We start from the raw sequence: 17,689 nt of genomic DNA, 5'->3' as shown, positions 1-17,689 counted from the left end.
AGCTCTTTTTGGTATTTATATATAAAACCAAATATGAGCTAAAAATAATGTCAACCGTAAGTGCCATAAGGTAAATGATCATGACTTTCGTTTGTTTTCATTTAATGAAAGCTGAAGAGTGATCTTACGACCTTTGGATCGTCAACGTTTGGCGTATAAAGAGGGTCCAATCTTTGGATAATGAATTTGTGTGAAAGAGTGCGACAGTCGATGAGGAGTTGTTTCAGTGCTAGCATTCTTTAAAAATCCTATTTACTTCATAAAAGATTATCGTCAAGCATGGTTTTCCCCTTTTTAGCGTCATATACAAGGAAAACAAACTTAAAATTTGGAAACAGCTACACCCTTAATCGTTATTTCGATTTATTTTGTCACTTTGTATAAAATACAGCACATAAAATGACCAGACACAACATCACAGTGCAGTTCACGATGACTTCATTGCCATGGTTACCGACATTACAATAGTCTGTATCACAGCAACTCGTACACGTTTTCGTTTCTGTAAAGTAAAACACAAAGGTCAGATATAATTCTCTGTCTCTCTTTGTCTCTCTCTCTTTCTCTCTCTCTTGTATATATATATATATATATATATATATATATATATATATATATATATATATATATATATATATATATATATATGATTTTGTGGTTAAGAAACACAAACTCTTGAACACAATGTTCCTCAAACTAACTTATTACCCAATGTTTCGTTGATGTAATCTATTCTAATCCGTGTAATAATCGTGGAATGCCAAAGTGGAGCTCTTACTCATCTAACTCCATCTATCTATCTATCTATCTATCTATCTATCTATCTATCTATCTATCTATCTATCTATCTATCTATCTATCTATTTGTCTATCTGTCTATCTGTCTATTTACATACATACATACATACATACATACATACATACATACATACATACATACATACATACATACATACATACATACATACATACATACATACATACATACATACATACATACATACATACATACATACATACATACATACATACATACATACATACATACATACATACATACATACATACATACATACATACATACATACATACATACATACATACATACATACATACATACATACATGTCTGCAAATCAATAATGATATCACTAAATAAAATTGTAAAACTGGTAAAATTAAGTCTCTACCATTTACTGCAGTACATCCAGGAATGCAAGAATATGCACATGAACGACTTATCCAGGTGAATTCTTCCTCTTCGTACCGCGTCACCTTAGGTGCAAATGAACGGTGAAAAACACGGTTGTCTTAATATTCAACGATTCGGAAGTAAAAGAACGCATTTTTGATCGTAAAATGTGGTCGACAGCTCTGCTTAAGAACAAAGATTGCTTATATGATAATTACTTATGTAGCCATTTTAGCCAATTCTTGACCAGCGTCCTTTTATCACTTGGACTGTACCAACACTAAACTTGGCAGCTATTAGTTCGCACTGAAACAGACCTACCTTGCACTTATGGTCTATGTCTACGTCTAGTTTTAAACATGGAATTGCTCTGTAAAGTTGAACATCTTGAAATCCACGTTCGCACAGTTCATCGCTGGACTCACGAAAAGCGCCACCACAGGTGTAGCATTTTAAAGCTGATGTAGTAACTATGCTGTAAGCTGAGAGAGAGAGAGAGAGAGAGAGAGAGAGAGAGAGAGAGAGAGAGAGAGGGGGAGGGAGAGAGAGGCTTGTTCATGTCCTTGACGTTTAAAATAAAGTAGAGATGCTTTCTTTTTCACTTATCTTTTGTTCTCTAACTACTTCGGTGCGATATTGTTGCCATAGTTACTGTTTATAAACTCAAACTCAAAACAAGCTATTTTTCTTTTTAGCACTGTATGGGTAAAGGAAGTATTAAGCTCTATATAATCTGATAAATGTACTCATGCGAAATTGTGCGTCTCTATGTTGTTTCTCAGGTATCACTTTGAGACACGATGGCTAAGACACGCAAGTCTCGGGCTGATGACAGGACACATACCCATTAAGTTTCAATTCAGTTTGATATGATTTCTACATAAGTAGACAATACATACCTAAATGTTCTGAGTCGTCTTTACAACTGAAGACGTAGAAATATTCTCCTCAGCTCCTTTCTGTTATCAGACTGATCTCCTCAAGAGAGAAGCTGACTATAGAAATGTTTGTTGTGGTTTTCCCCGGAACCTCGCTGACGCAAAACAAAGAGTTTACTTCCTCTGGCCCTATATCATTTAATTGGTCTATGCATTGGTTTCTTTATTTATCGGCTCATCATTTTATTGCAACGTCTGATATCAAGTTGAGCTTTCAATATACATAGCAATGTAGTGTAAATAGGATTTACGCCCTCTACGACCTCGCAGGAACAGAAAGTTTCTATCTTTCTATAAACACGCACAGAGAACTTACCTAAAAATAGCAGCAGCGACTGCATAGATTCCATTGTCACCTTTCAATCTGATAATTGAATATTTTCTGACATTCCAGCGCCTATAGTAAAAGTATGGAAGCAGAAGGGAAAAACTGATTAGGAGCCGTACCCTATTTTAAAGAGAAATTAAATGTCGGTTGCGCCATCTATGATCATGTATCTAAGAAACAATTGCAAATACTAAAATATATGATAAGGACTCCCGTTGTTGGTTTACTTTAATTTCAAAAGAGAAAAACACGTCCCTGAAATGGTAAGTTATTAATTTGAGTAATCTGTGGCGTTCAACACTTCACCCTACTCAATCCTACCAACACGAAATATTTTCCCGCATAACGATCGACGAACAAGTTCCCGACCTGCTTGCCCCGTTTCCGAATACAATAATACAGGGACTGGGTATGTTGTAAATCGAGGTCAGGTTTATCAACATTAACATAAATACTATAATGTAGCTTTGAGAATCATAATAAAAAGGTCAAACACTCTTAGCCAAATTCGGCTCTTAGCTTTCTATATCTCCGGGTTCCAAATATTTCACGGCCCCTCGTTCGCTTCGAAACTCTTTTTTCCCACCGTACAGTGATGCGCCCTCAACGGCTTTTCTACTGAGCGAGGTTTACCGCCAGCCGGGCTAACTCTTTTATGCAAAGGAATCACTGACTACACCAAAGACACATATTCAAAACCAAATCTACTGCAAAACCGACAAACGCGGTGTTTAGAATCTGCTTTATTTGTTAACTTCGTCAATTGAAAATTAGGACGGTATGGAACCGTTTATATACACATAGCAAGAAAATCGTCTTGCTTTCCAAAATTTGGAAAGAAATATTTAATCCACATTACAGGAGCGAGCAGATCTTGTAATCTATTTGAATAGCGTAGATTTAGCGTTGTCACTGTGTGGTTAACGCCTATAAAGAAACAAACACATCATTTCCTCATAAAAGCGGTGTATATACATACACACAAATATATATATATATATATATATATATATATATATATATATATATATATATATATATATATATATATATATATATATATATATATATATATATATATATATATATATATATATATATATATATATATATATATCGAAGTATATAGATGTCCTCATGGGAAATTATAGTGCTCGATACAAAGCAGGGCGTTATAAATAATAACACAAATTACTTCAGGTACAAAGTAATGATATCTGTTACTTAAGTTTCATGCGTTTTCATTTCTGTCTGAGGATTGCAGGATGCATGAAACTTAAGATTGTACTTGAAGTAATTTTTGTTATTATTATATATATATATATATATATATATATATATATATATATATATATATATATATATTATATATATATATTATATTTTTTATGTGTGTATACGCTGATGATTGCTAGATGCATAAAAAGTAACATATATTATACTTGAAGTAATTTGTGTTATTATTTACAACGCTTTGCTTTTAGCATTGAGCACTAGAATATATATGTATGTGTGTGTGTGTGTGTGTGTGTGTGTGTGTGTGTGTGTGTGTGTGTGTGTGTGTGTGGTGTATGTATTTATTACATGCCTCGTATATCGAACGTTGCGCGCTCCATAGGATTCAATTGTAACTCGTCGATGACGTCGCGGGCCGCATAGTCATCATTGGACTAAAAGTGAACCGGAACTATTTTCAACTTGACAACTTTTATGTAAAAATGTCGAAATTTCATGTTTTGCACAGGAAATCTGGTTTTGGAAAATTTTGCAGAAAAAATTGATAAACCGCATAACAGTAGTTTAAATATATCATTGCGCCATTCGATGATGAAAATCGTTCTATTGTTAACGGATTTTCGTCTAAGATGGAAATACAGCATTGGATTATCATTTGCCAATAAATCTAAAAATTTTGAGTGAAAACTGTGTAAGAGAGGCATGTAATAAAAACATTATAGCCCAAACATGGGACTATGTACCCTCGGGGCAGGAGACCATTTGCCCTCCTTACGTCGGGCAAATGGTCACCTGCCCTCGGGCACAAAGTCCCATGTATGGGCTATAATAAACACCTATTGCCTGGTCATGAGGGCTATAGCGCCTGTCTATTACCCCGAGGGGCCGTGTGTTACCAGAAACACATCGCTGTTCCCCGAGGCCGCAGGCCGAGGGGTATAGCGATGTGTTTCTGGTAACACACGGCCACGAGGCCGCGAATAATGACCAGGCTATAGGTGTTTTATAACACACCACATGCTCATGTTGTATTGTTATATAGTTTTTAATGTGTTTTGCAACAATCCATTGTGACAAGTTTACTGGTTTCCACAGCGGTTTCAGTTATACGTGGTATCACTTTCTTTCAAAAAATATTCGAAGCATACCTAGCGACATCCTTAGTTGCACTTTAATCTTTTCCGTCGATGAGCTGTTCAAGTTCCTACACTGTTGGAATGTTGGAAAATGTTGGAAAATTTGTTTTAGGGAATGTGTCGTCACCTATCCCGGACGCACATCACGTTCTAGTCACCCGCCATTGTTGCAAAGCTGCAGACGACACTACGGTCACGTGACCGGGCATTTTTCCAAATTTGGTCAGAACTATTTTCCTAGGAAAATAGCTTTTCAAAAAATACCCTCTGACGTCTTTTTTGTCGATCTTGTGGGGACTAGACGTATCTATTTCCTCGTCACGTGACGTATTCTGGCGAATCGCGACACGGAATGAGCGTGCCATGTGGCGTGTTATAATATATAATATTGTGTGTGTGCCACACAATGATTGTTTATATAGAACATTATGATGGTTGGATCTTACACGGTCGTAAAATGTTCCTGTTGAGTGTATTCAGGTTCAAATTCTAGAATGACGTCGAGTCCCTGACAAATCAATCCTTAAATCCTGCTTAAAGACAGAAACGATGAAGAATACAATGACGTGATATCTATCTGAGCATTTATCATGGTTTAAATTCATGGTCGGTTTAAAACTGCATTTCTTTTATTTATGATCAATGAATATAACAACAACAACAACAACAACAACAACAACGATAACAACAGTATGATAAAGCCTTGGTTCCTTCGGGAGTTACAAATAAGAACGTATGATACCTGGTTTGAGTCCAACGGTATTAGACGATAAACGAAACACATATCTCCGCTGTCATCTGACCAAAGCATGGCGACAAAAGAGCATTCTGAATAAATTGCTAAACGCTGGGCCTCTGTAAAATATGATCTCACCTGGTGTTTCCTCTTCACAGTCGACTGATGAAGCAGACACACATACCACAAGTCGGTATGACAAATCCTAGAATGTTTTTTATACAAGAAGGTTGGTGCGAAACACCGACCTTTGTATGCATCGTTACGGGTAATTCATTTATTTTTCTAACAAATGCAAATGTGAATTAAGTAAACTACCCTGTTATTTTCATGCAATGTGAATATGTATGAACAACGTCGTTTGTGGTCACCCATATCCTGACCCGTTTATTTACACAGTGTACGTAAAAATAGAATGTTGTAAACCGTGTCGAATATGTTTATGCTTCAAAACTCTATGCTCGTTTTACTAAAATAGTTTGTAGGAGCTGTCCGCCATTAGACCCAATGTCAAGTTCATAGGCAACCGAAATGGAAATGAGAACGTTGTCACGATGTACTTAAGTTATTATAAATACACGATAGAGGGCCAAGACGAAGTATCCACAGTAATTGACAAAGGAACGTGTACGATTTTAGGCCACGAATGTCCAACTTAAGTCTGTTCACCTGACTATCAGCACGCCCGATCTGGCCACGTTAGACCTGAAAGTGTTTCGGATCTAAATGTTAAAAAATTACGGAAATCGTGCCTCCTGTCGAGTGCACAGGAATCGCATTGGAGAAGAGAAAGTGTCTGTACACAACTCGCACGTGATGGCTGGTATGTGGGTTACAATATTTAGGCATTTCACATCTCTATGACCTGTAACAAACTTTTTATACGCCTCAGTTGTTGACTTGATACAATAGTACAGGGAAACGTTGACACAATGCATCTACATTATCGCGCAACGCTCGTATGATGGTAAATATTGAACAAAGACAAGGGCATACAAAAATCAGAGTGTCAATCAGGAACGAATAGGAAGGACGATTTAATGTGTTCTCTATAGAAGGACGAGTTAACATGATTCGTATCTGAATTATCGGGAAACCTCCAAATACAACCGTTTGGCACCTATTCAGTGATCGCATAGTGAAAAAACATCCTTCTGCACCATTATCAAACTGTGTCCCCATTTGACGGTCAAACAAAAGAACAGAGAATTCAACAATTTGGAATATGGAGGCGCCCTCTTCGACTCAGCTGGGCTTTACAACATGAATGTCTGTACAATCGAGAGATGGCGCCACCGTAGTAGAATTGACACAGTTTGAGCATAAACCGTACAAATAATTGGGCGATTATTACTTTTTAAATTCTTGTTTGATAGATGCGCAATCGTTTGCGAGTCATTATGGTGGAGATCTTTTCTGATTTTGAATTTTCTTTCCAAGCTAGTGCGTCTTGGGTTTCGCCGCACAATCAACGACTTATACAAACGTCGCCCTGTTGAAGTGTTGGGGTGGGGGTATTAGACCAATTCAACTCTTTTCACTGATGAGAATCTCCAATTACCGTGTCATAGGTCACTGTAGACATGTGTCGCCCTTCACATGTGTGAATATTGTTAAGGAGTTGAAGAATATGGTCATCTTAAGATGATTGGAAGGGTGTTTGCAGTTCACCTTGAAATTGTCAGTCGATGAATTACAACTCAGATGGTCGTAAATAAGCTGTCTTCAGCCTGTTTGCATGAATCTTACCGATAATTTTTATTGACGTTAAAAACGCCGTACTATGATTTCGCCTGACAGACCACGGCAACTTGTTCTCAGATAATGTATGGATCCATCCACTTATGGACGAACTTCTGATTTAATCAGGGTTTTAGGTAGAACGCGCCTCGGGGACAGATATTTGGACTCTCAATTTTTTACAATGCTTTCCTAATCTACCACATGTTGGACTCATTTTAAAGCTTTGATTATGAAAAAAATTACAGTATTAATTTTCGAAAATGGTGTTCCCCCATAGAGTTAACACAGGGATGGTGGCCATTTTGAATTTTAAATATCGATAAAGGTTAGATAATTTGTCTCTATACAGTACCAAAATTTGCACCGTGACCCCCGATTTTTTATTCTTGCTTTGATAAAAGAATGATTTAAGGTTCCGGGATAGTTTGAGCAAAAGTTCAATTCTTTCACTTGCGAGCGGCATACTGCCTTTCGCTTGGAGTTCATTAAACTGTTAACAATGTTTTATGAAAGCTGTGGAGGAGTTAGTTTTTTTTCCCGCAACGGTTCATTGGCACTAACTCAGACTGACAAAGCTAAAGCGAACACCGAGACAGTTAACACAATATGGTCTCACATGTGTATGACATACCTTGAGCTTATTAAAACCCTTTGAGCGCAAAAGTCAACTTTTGTTGCCTTTGTAGAATATGACATGGCCAGCAACTTTTTTAAGATCTAGACAAGTTTATTTCAGATTGTTCTCAAAATTTTGGTCAAAAATTACCGCCATTGAAATGTCATGTTCATTTGGTCCAAAATTATCACAAAAATTACAGAAAAATTCATAAATATTTGTAAAATGTTACACTGAAATTTTGGTGGGAAAAATTACAGCACTTAAAGGGTTAAATGATAACGGTAACCTTATAAGTCCATTGATATCAAATTCCAATGAACGTCTGACTTTGTGTAAAATATATCATAAAAGATTATTCAATAATTTTATGTATGTAGTATCTCTGGAGCTTTGGTGTGCTTGTCTACGCTATCATAAGTTAAATCAAGACATGCGCGTTTCACACTAAAGGAATTCACTCCGCGGTCACAATGTAACCTTTGGATTTGACTGGATTTTCAACAGAGCGCAATATGTCTTTTACGGGCGCTAAAATGATCGTGTGCGTTTCCTGCACAACAGATGGATTCATCAGTTTTCTTCAATGGAATAGAATTTACTTACATTAAGAGTGATTTCAAGCTGTGAGGTTAGGTAAAACTGCTATTAACGCAGTCACCCACAGCGTGACAACTTAATGTAACGTATTCGTTGACATCAAATATTTGACAAAATTTATACTCTCCCCGCCTGGCTTCCAAGGTTAGCTGTAGAATTTAACTTAAACTCGACATATACGTAGTTTCTGTGGAATGGACTTTATTCAAGTGCATAATTTAGCCGCAGCTCGTAAAAGAGTCTGTTGAAAGCCACGATTCCAGACAAACATCCCCCTGTAATATGGACTGGTTTTACCGTCGGAACGCATCGTTCTAATTTATACCGGAGGGCGTTGATTCGAATATCATTCTTTTAAACCAGCCTTTTTTATCATGATTTCATCCAATAATCTTTACCGTCAAAGAGACTTTATGAATATTTCAGTTATCTCATATATTCATTCTTTCTTTTGACAGACGAATAAAACAGACGCGCTTATCATTTTGTGTTGCACAATGTTGACATCAACTCCGAGCTAAATGTGTTGATTTCACCTTTTCAGACATTACACGAGAGCCAAGTATCTGTTTAACCTAGTTATAAATGTACCAATCTTCTTGTCAAGATCTGATGTATGTATGTATGTATGTATGTATATATATATATATATATATATATATATATATATATATATATATATATATATATATATATATATATATATATATATATATATATATGTATATATATACACACAAAATGTATACAATGTGCCCTCCCGGTTATCACCATAATGGCTTTATGGCAACCTCTGAACTTGACTTTGGCACAGAGAGTACGGTTACACATTGTTGAGAATTGAAAAATATGGACTCACCAGAGTGCTCTAACGGCAATAAATACCATGAGCGAAGCATAATGCCAACAGTGAACGCCCCTTATATTACACAAGAGGCTGCCCAAACAATCTCAGAGTGATCTAACTACTATTAAAGCAGTGAGCGAAATACACAATATATATATATATATATATATATATATATATATATATAAATACCGGTATGTATCTATCTGGCTATCCATCTTTTATCTATCTATCTATCTATCTATCTATCTATCTATCTATCTATCTATCTATCTATCTATCTATCTATCTATCTATCTATCTATCTATCTATCTATCTATCTATCTATCTATCTATCTATCTATCTATCTATTATCTATCTATCTATCTATCTATCTATCTATCTATCTATCTATCTATCTATCTATCTATCTATCTATCTATCTATCTATCTATCTATCTATCTATCTATCTATCTATCTATCTATCTATCTATCTGAATCTATGTTTCTGTGTATTTATGTATGTACATAAACACGCGTGTACATGTATACGAGTTGTACGAGTATGTATGAAGGTGGTGCGGTTACCTGTGAACAATCTTCACTGAATGTTTTGATGTTATTTCGTCCTCTCCATGTGTTTGTCTCTACGTAACCTTCAATGCGTTAATTTGAAATGCAAATGCGGTGCAATAAACTTTATTGCAACGTAGGGGAAATTGTTTTTTCGAACACAGCCGCAAATCACTCTGGACTAATACCTTAATTAGACCAACGCATGTCGCCGTGTTCGTTTGGATCGTATATAGGCCTATTTGCTAACCGTTGACCTTGCCTGCGGTAAAATGGCCTCGCTTCACCGAACCAGAAATTCCTCTAATATAGCTGATGCTAAGCAATCATCGTTTTTTGAGTTTTCATGGCAAGTAAGCAGAGGCGGCAAGCACGGTTTAGTTCTGTGTGTAAACCATATCAATACCTAACTACTATGATGACAGAATGGCTAGTAACTGCATTTCTGTGTTATTTAATATAAACAACCACCAAATATGTTTCTGGTCGATAAATGCTTCGATTAAAAGATTATTATTGGCCATGTAGCACTGAGGAATGTGTAAAGAGACCTTATCTTGGTTTGATTTTATTGCTGCATTTTCGATAAACTTAGAAAATCGGCAAAAGTGAAAGCAAGATTTCTGACAACTTTTCTGTCAAGCGGTCTATCTACAGCTTTCAACGTTGGGAGCGTTCGTTTATGACAAAATGGCAGACGGCCTGTATTAATTTGGCTAACTTTTCAGAAGACTCCTTCACAGGAAGTGATTTTTGCTCTTTCCTGGAATGAAGGGCAGTGTATCTCGTCCAAGTCCATCAGCGCAGACTGCAATATCCGGGCACGAGTCTTATTCACCCTTTCTTCTACAGTAGATTAGTCAATCAATCCATGGCGGCAGACTCTGCGATTAGTCCTTCAAATAATTCGAAACCTAACACGTCTTCTTTCAATGAACGCTCTTTGATATGACTTCAATAGTCCGCAGTTCGAAATGGCGTAATCGCTTCGAATTGAAATGCGAAATCACGTGATGAGAATGGTAAAACTACAACGGTATGTGTGGCTTCGGATCAGTAACAAGGCCAGACAGGTCGATAGCAATACTATAATCATAGAAGGGATGATTTAACCGATCCAAAAATCGAACAGGCATGGTTGTGGCCATCAATTGTTGCGTCGAAAGAGCAAGATATGTATAGTATCTCAGAAGACAATTTGGAATTGAAAGCCAATCAAACCCATATAACTTCTTTAATGAGCATGATTTGGGTAAAAATATAATGTTTTAAGTATCATTATTTTCAAGCGGGAAAATTTTAGCAATGTTCGTTCATTCCAAATTTTAAAGGAAACTTACGAAACAGGGTAATCAGACGATCAAATCGACAAGCCTGGTTTTACAGCCAATGTTTTGTCGCCATGTACACCTTGAATGGAAAGTCAACATTTGCCTCTTATCCGGAGATTTTTTCTGATTGATTCGTCCCTACAGATTCAGCCATGATGGAAAGCTATCTGGTACATAAACATACGTAATAGTATATTGCACAGAGTAAATAAAGGGCTCCTGTTTTTAAGTCAACCTTTGACCTTACAGTAATTGCCACAATTCATCAATGCCGCAGAAAGATTCCAGCAACGGGAATGTTTAATGGAAGCTGGCACGAATGTAGTTTAATCATAATAATGTAGCTTTACTGTGGAAGGTCCGACATCAAGGACTTAAGCTCAATTGAGATATTTCAATGGAATAAGCCAACAGTACCTTCGACAGATCTCGGATGAGTATTTCATGGTATGAGAGCTAGCATCGGCCGCGAAGCTCAATCTTTATAAGAACAATACGACCATAAAAGATACCAACTGGGTAAACTACATACAGAACTGGTGTACACGACATGAATTGATGAGTTATACCATCTTTTGTGGGTTTATCTCCGTCAGTACTTTCAACATAGTATACTATTGTATTGAGTAACCACAACTTGATTACATGCAATTCGCACGGGCGTCGTAAAAATTAATATAAAGTATCTTGTTATTAAACTTCAGCATATGGAAGATTTTCATGCCGAACTCAAATATCGAATGTCACTTCTCTGTTTTGTTATCTAAGTTTTATTTTCAAAATGCCCTTTCACTGATCGGAAGGTATTCAAAGTACTTTAATCAATTCAATTCATAACACGCACGCAACATTATATGTTCATTTTAAATTGTGACGTGCCTTCTTTGAAATACACTTTTGACAATTTTTCCTTCACTGGACCTTCAAAACCTGTTTCATACTTTCCTAACAAGTTGCGAGCGACTTGCTGAAAATCTCCTTTGCATTTAGGAGAAAGTTGAAGCTTCTTGCTCAAGTTCTATGTTTATTCATTAACACGCTCAGTAGGCGGAACTCTTGTGCGCGAGTTCATTGATGTGTCGCTAAAAGGGTCTATCTCATCGGGACATTGGACTCATTATCCCGAAGGCCAAAAGAGTCGGTCGCTAACGACCTCTGCCCGATGGTGGAGTACTTGTCGAATCTCACAAGAGTGCTTCCCTTTTACCATCTGTGGTAACACTCATGCAAGAGTGTCCCTCGCATTTCGTGCTCTCAAGCAACAATTATAAACCCCAATGTGTCAGTTTTACCATTGCTATCTTGTACTTTATTCTGCTGGTCTACTTCTAACTCACATGACAGACTGAAAGCTAGAAAGAATTGTCAACATTAAACCTTTCTACTTAACTTCTGTAGGTGTAAGTACTGGTTGAATATTACTATAACCACATGTACAGTAAGCGCTTACTTGTCCGTCGACAGATTTCAAAAGAAAAACAAACCAAAAACAAAACGAATGTAAAAAAAGAATACAACTTGAGAGGTTTCATAATTGCTTTTTTTCGTTTGTTTTTATTGTCGACGTTTGCATAAGCTCAACTTTCCTCGCAACTTTCACAGCGTGGTACACTTTAAATGAACAAAAATGAGTAAAGTACAACAATATATGTGTTATCGTATACAGTCGAGGAATTTCATCTTGCTTCTGATCGTAGAAACACAGTTAAGGATGGAGATTCAAATCTAAAAAGGAGTTGGTCAGGATGATGCTATGCTCCGTCTCGCGCTTCAAAGCTTGAAAAATTAGTTTTCAGGATTTATTCAGTAAGAACGCTATTTCTTTTTCAAATTTACACACTTTGTTATGACCGACCTTAATATATTTGTACACTTTTTCCAAGAATCCGCATGGCAACAATATTTTTTAGCAATTCTTGTTAAGTAAGTTTACTTTGGTGTTGACCATTATCCCGCAAAATTAAATGATCTAGCGCAAATAAAACTAAAATAGATAAGGGTTCATAGAAACATACGCTACAATGATTTACCTGCTGCATGTCCACCCTGAAATACATTCATATCCTTTCATCTTTACATATCGACGAGGGCTAAATTACACTGGTGAGTAAAACTTCACGGAATCGGATTGAAGATGATGCGTACAAGTTCATTTTGAAGACGACGAGGAATTGAAAAGTGTAACACACAACGACAGGCCTTTCGCATAGAATCACCTTCAGCACCATACTTTATCCGTTCCTGACTTACATGGTTAGGGAATAGACGAAGCACAACTCAATTTTTAGAATAACACTCAAATGTCGCACCACTACAAAGAAATGCAGGCAATATCCCTAGGGTGCCATTTGATGACGATATCGAGTCAAGTGGCAATATACTATACCGTACCGATGTGTCTGCTCCAAAGTTCAACCTAAAGAACAAGGAACATGAATGCAAAAACGAAATGAGACACGCATGTACACAGTCAAACACACATACACAAACACACACACACACACACAGACAACACATCTATATGATTTATATCAGATTTATATTCAGATTTTATATTTATCACAGTATACATGAAGACACGTATAAATATATATATATAATATATATATATATATATATATATATATATATATATATATATATATATATATATATATATATATATACATCAGTATAAAAGATAACACATTTTAATAGTACACGGGTAGATCTAGAGCTCTGACCGAATCATGTGTTTGTGAGATGTGTCTGACCTCTTCCATGGTTTATGCTTTACGCGTCATCTGACAGTAATTAGACTGTTACACTGTGTTACACTGTGTTAACATTTGCTTCAGAAATCATCATGTAATGTGAGATAGGGAAATACATCCTTTGTGTTTAGGTGAGATATGCAATCCAAATAACGTAAAAGAAACGCAATGAATTTGTCTCATGAATAGGGAATCTCGGAAATAAAAAATGTAGTTAGACGAGCCCTAAGAACCTGTTTTCGAACTCGTTAACACCAGAAAGAAACGTCGGAGATTTAAAATGCTTGCAGTGATCTGAAAATTCTAAAACTGTAATAATGCCTACATGTCAAAGAAGAGACATAACATAAGACGATAGGTATGGTTCATAACGAGGGAACCTGTCAATCATAATGCGTTGTTGTTACATTACTTCTAGGTGTGAGTTTTCATTTTTGAACCAATCAGAAGCTGTCTCAAGGCAAACCTTAAGAAGGAAAGTATGCACAGTGCGTATAAGAATTGAATTTAAAAGTGAGCTTTACTCCCTATAGTATCAATTATGAGAACTTGTGCTTGAGAAATTGTATACAGCGTCTGTACAGTTGCAAACCTCTTTATCAACACATGTGATCTATATATTTGCAGCTCAGTAAGCTATGCTCAGTTTGTAAAATACTGAGTTTTGTTACTACCAGAAAAATAATTGTGGAAATATCTCGTTGTTCGACCTGTTATCATATCCCAAACGTTAATGTTAACAACTGACTTCTAGCCCTGACCTTGATTCGTGTAATAAATCGCATGATGTACCAGAAGCAAAAATGCTCATCTTATTGCTACTAAGGTAAGATTCGCCTGTGAAGAGGTTTTGAGACACACTTATTTTTACAATGTTGTTCTGGTCTTCTTATCTCTTGTATTGACTCATTTCAAGCCTCAAGAGTAAAGGGAACTATAGTCATCCTGTCGCAATAACAATATACTTTCCCTTGTTTTAAAACTTGATAAAGGGCCATTTGAATTTCATATATTTGAAAACTTTAATATGTTTCTCTGGTCTCAAACAGTACATGGTCATCCTTTATTTTTATCCCTTTGAAGAGAATCGTGGCAAGCAGTGTCATGAAGGTGTTTATTACGTTAAAGGGAAACGGTCGTCTGAACTGCTCCTGTGAGAGTTTCTTGTTTACAAACAATGTATTTCGTGCACGATATCAAGCTGTACCTCATCATCATAGCTGGAAGATTTAAATTATACGATGTAGATTATGAGAGACATGTTTTAACTTTCATCAATCACCATTGTGCCTTGGATACAGTGTTTACATTGTTCGTAGTCCCATACGACCTTTGAGCGCAGTTCTGACGACTTTATCCCTTTAACTCTAAAATAACGATTATTAATCTTTAGACTTTTGGAAAAGTGAGAAAGAATATTTCGTTCTCTAACAACGCTTGAGTTATTTCGTGCCTCGATACCAAAGGACAAACATTTGCTTATACAATCTTCCCAAAAGGAAACTTCAACTAGTCCTGTTCCTTTTCAAAGTAAACAGCAAACCGCAAAATATGTAACCAGAAATAGTAATCAGTCAAGATTTACCGACACTTGAAATTCATAATGGTCACTAACCGTGTGTTGATTCTGTAGGAACAAAAATAAATTCCTAATTTTCACAAAATAAGTTGGTGAAAACTTTATTGACTTCATGAACTTCAAACTGAACCCCTACAAGCAGTAAACTGAAAATATTGTAAAAGTTTAAAAGTCCGATTATATGTCCGTGAGGCGCATTGCAACTTAAACTGGTAATACAGTGACATAGAGTGAGCTGGCCTTTATTTCTTGCATTTTTGAAGGATTTGTTTCTTCAAAGATGTCAGGTTCTGAAGACTAGTACTAATCTGGAGTTTTGCTTATTGAATGAAATCGTCACCATCACTATATTTAAAGGTGAATTTAAAATTTTTGACCTTTTTTGAAAATTATGTTTCCAACCTATGTGTTTTGCCACCATTTTTTCGCCCATGAAGCACCGGTGGAAAATTGATTCATTGTAGAAAGATCTGAGACTTGACTTTATCATTTTGAAGGCAACTCTGTTATCAACAGTAATAAAGCAAGAAATCGTTGCTTAAAAGAAACAACTGGCATTAACTAAAAATGCATTGTATTTTATAATGTGCGTTTACAGTAATTGCCCGTAAATCACGAGCAGAAAGCTTATTTCCCTCAAGAATTTCTCACACAAACACACGTGTAAAGGCTCCATACAACGTGATAGAAAGAGTAATTTGTTTGTATCCCGAAATACATGTTCTGAAAGGTGTGTTGCCTCTCATTCCAAGGAAGACCTATCCTTGAAGATGATTTGCTACATTCCTATTCCAAAACCCCTAAGACTACTTAGACACTTCTCAGTTACCTCTAAGTGCTCATTACTGAGGAAGGCGTGATTGTTACCATGGTTTCCCGTGGCGTGTGGAAAGCAAATTTGACATGTAAGAGACAACATCTAAAAGACTGTCATCAAGTAGGTCAGTGTCAGCGCAGAAGAGAAAATATTAAAAGTTCGCCTAAACGTTTGTATCTTTTGTAAGCGGCTTTTCTAAAATTCGATCCAATTATAATCTTATGGATAATTATCCATCAATAATGACAAGCCGAGACTGTTTATGTCAGTCTATACAAATTCTATAAAATGGTTCTATCGTCAGGCTATGTTATGCGATGATCGCTATGTTACCGCAGAGCAATTAATCTTTCAGATTTTAAAAAACGCAAAAAAGTGTGACAATTTTTAGATGATGACGATACTGCTGCTGCTGCTGCTGCTGCTGCTGATGATGATGATCACTTGCGTAAATTATTAATTTTGTGCATACTCATGCATGTTCTGTTATTTGTAAGCTCAGCAGTAACGTCTGAAGGCGAAATATAAAAGATAAAGTTAGCATCATATATCAATCACTTTAAACAAGTACGGTTGAGAGAGAGAGAGAGAGAGAGAGAGAGAGAGAGAGAGAGAGAGAGAGAGAGAGAGAGAGAGAGAGAGAGAGAGAGAGAGAGAGAGAGAGAGAGAGAGAGAGAGAGAGAGAGAGAGAGAGAGAGAGATTGTACCCAGACGTTTATGTCAAATGACGATTCGAGATCAGTAATAAAAAGCACTTTACTTTTGGCATATCAATTACTTGCTATATCCAAGGCCAAAAATTTTAGCATTTTGTTCTATCAAGCGGTAAAGAGTGAAATCCCATACATACATGTTAGGCCAGTGAGTTTAGTTACAAACCACGTCAGTTCTCTGCAAATGATTGTGTGCAATTACAATGTCGTTTTGAGCGACTATTTCTTTCTCGACATTATCACTTTATATAATGTTTCTTTTTTAAAGAGATCAAGTAATCGGTTTTAAGACATATGGTGAACGCGCATATCGCCTCAAACTATGAGACGTTCCCTTATCAATTTAACCAATATCATAACAATTTGATCTAGCTACATTGCCAAAGTTATCAATATCACAAATACGGTCTCACTTCAAACAGAAAGCTGCATTGATTGATAAACTAGAATCGCAACTTTGTGGTGTGAACCTACGCTCTCAATGGACGGTGATCAGGTTGCTATGACAACAGTACATACGGATATGCATACATATAGAAAGGCATACACATACATAGATACATAGATACA

General features: G+C 36.3%; 1 long non-coding RNA gene across 1 annotated transcript; it reads right to left on the bottom strand.

Annotated features, from left to right (window-relative positions):
* Nucleotides 1-341: 341 nt before the first annotated feature.
* On the bottom strand, nucleotides 342-5,854 carry LOC139121909 (uncharacterized). Its single transcript, XR_011549363.1, has 5 exons — nucleotides 5,704-5,854; nucleotides 2,446-2,526; nucleotides 1,513-1,673; nucleotides 1,190-1,274; nucleotides 342-502 (listed from the first exon to the last, which is right to left on the bottom strand). It is a non-coding gene; the product is annotated as an uncharacterized lncRNA (long non-coding RNA).
* Between the last annotated feature and the right edge of the window lie 11,835 nt (nucleotides 5,855-17,689).

Source organism: Ptychodera flava, chromosome 2, assembly GCF_041260155.1.
Source record: "Ptychodera flava strain L36383 chromosome 2, AS_Pfla_20210202, whole genome shotgun sequence".
NCBI lineage: Eukaryota > Metazoa > Hemichordata > Enteropneusta > Ptychoderidae > Ptychodera > Ptychodera flava.
Note: the sequence above shows the minus strand (reverse complement) of the source record. Positions and strands in the feature narration are given on the sequence as shown.